This window comes from Amphimedon queenslandica, unplaced genomic scaffold, assembly GCF_000090795.2.
Source record: "Amphimedon queenslandica unplaced genomic scaffold, v1.1 AMPQUscaffold_10840, whole genome shotgun sequence".
NCBI classification, from domain to species: Eukaryota; Metazoa; Porifera; class Demospongiae; order Haplosclerida; family Niphatidae; genus Amphimedon; species Amphimedon queenslandica.
In genome coordinates, this window is record NW_003548912.1 from 6,057 (window position 1) to 7,726 (window position 1,670).

At 33.0% G+C, this 1,670-nt stretch overlaps 1 long non-coding RNA gene across 1 annotated transcript; it reads left to right on the top strand.

Moving 5' to 3' along the window:
- Positions 1-318: 318 nt before the first annotated feature.
- LOC109589820 (uncharacterized) lies at positions 319-1,666 on the top strand. Its single transcript, XR_002188951.1, has 6 exons — positions 319-356; positions 423-533; positions 575-685; positions 727-759; positions 813-935; positions 1,368-1,666. It is a non-coding gene; the product is annotated as an uncharacterized LOC109589820 (long non-coding RNA).
- The last annotated feature ends 4 nt before the right edge of the window (positions 1,667-1,670 follow it).

Genomic DNA, 1,670 nt, shown 5'->3' on the forward strand with positions numbered 1-1,670 from the left:
CAAATTGTATTGAGTATGAGTACGAGTACTCTATTGTAGTACTATTTAAGCATTTGACCACACTCAAATAATTATTTAAGCCTGCTTGATACCTATGTACATGTACATGTGCATACAGGATGTGTAGTTCTTCATTTCAAATGTACGGTATGTAATTTTACTACTTTTGTTTCTTGAATTCCAGAAATTTGCATTTACATGATGTACAATGTACATGTACTCATTAAGTAATTTTTCATCTTTAATTGATACAACTGTATAACATACTGTGTGTACATGTAGATATATGATGCTATTGTAATTCATCCTTGTGAGCCCGGAGTAACTGAATGGATCAATGTCTATAACCTAAAACGGTAAAGTCATTTATTGATATTTACAATAAAGTACTAGTACTACCAACTTAATTTGAACACTTTTAGGTGCGTCTTGTAGTGACGGACCAGTTTCTGATCTTTGTTGGACGGGACAGGGTCACCACTCCCTTGTATATCAGGATTTGTGTATTTTAATGGGATTAATGGATATATACCGTAAAGTACAAGTATTACCAACTTAATTTGAACACTTTTAGGTGCGTCTTGTAGTGACGAACCAGTTCCTGATCTTTGTTGGACGGGACAGGGTCACCACTCCCTTGTATATCAGGATTTGTGTATTTTAAAGTCATTTATTGATATTTTCGGTAAAGTACAAGTACTGACAACTTAATTTGAACACTTTTAGGTGCGTCTTGTTGTCACGGATGCTTGTGTTAATGTTAGTTGATGTCATGTACATGTAGCTATAATTTTTTGACTGTTTTATCATAGATTGGCTACAGGCAAGGACAACCTCAGCCTAACATGTGTTAATCATTTGATTGTTGACTGTTGAGTTGGGGGACTACTGTTTGTTATCCATTGTACCTGTTGAATGGACACAATGCAGTATCAGTAAGCCTTTTCTAATACATGTACATATAATACCGTATGGCTGGAAATTTTTGGGTCCTGTATTTCGCAAAATCTACTAACAATCCAATTCGCGGATTTTAATTTCGTGAATTCTACCACGTGTACCATGCAGGTACCATATTAAATTAATTTTCGTGAATCAATAAGGAATACGTGAAATCCATGAACTTTGCAACCCATGAGAATTACCGGCTATACAGTAATGTCTGTCTTTAAATTATAAATACCGAAACTTAAATGGAATTAAAAAGTTGTACCACTTGTGCTGCTTTTAAATTTTTACCATGCACTGTTTATCAATTATGCATTTAACTTCAAATATTTTTTAAATATTTGTGCATATCTTTTTATTCTTTAGAAACTTACTTGTTCTAGTAATTAGGTAATTTTATCTTCCTTCTCTCATTCCAGACTCGGTTGCAATGGAAGTTGATGTTCTCGTTTTCCTGGTGTATGGCAGCTTAAGTGAAGCATGGATTTCAACAAATAAGCGAGTAGGAAACTTGCCATTATTGATTCTACCAGATAGCACTGCTATTTTTCCATTACTAAATGCAGTTTTGTTTTTATTGATAATTCTATTTATTGTAGCTTTTGCGAGCAAGTGACAGCATTAATGTTTTGCTATAAATATAATATTGCATTAATGAATATTATTACAGTCTCCATGAAAATGATTACTTTGTTATGAATTAAAGTTTATGATAATTTAGT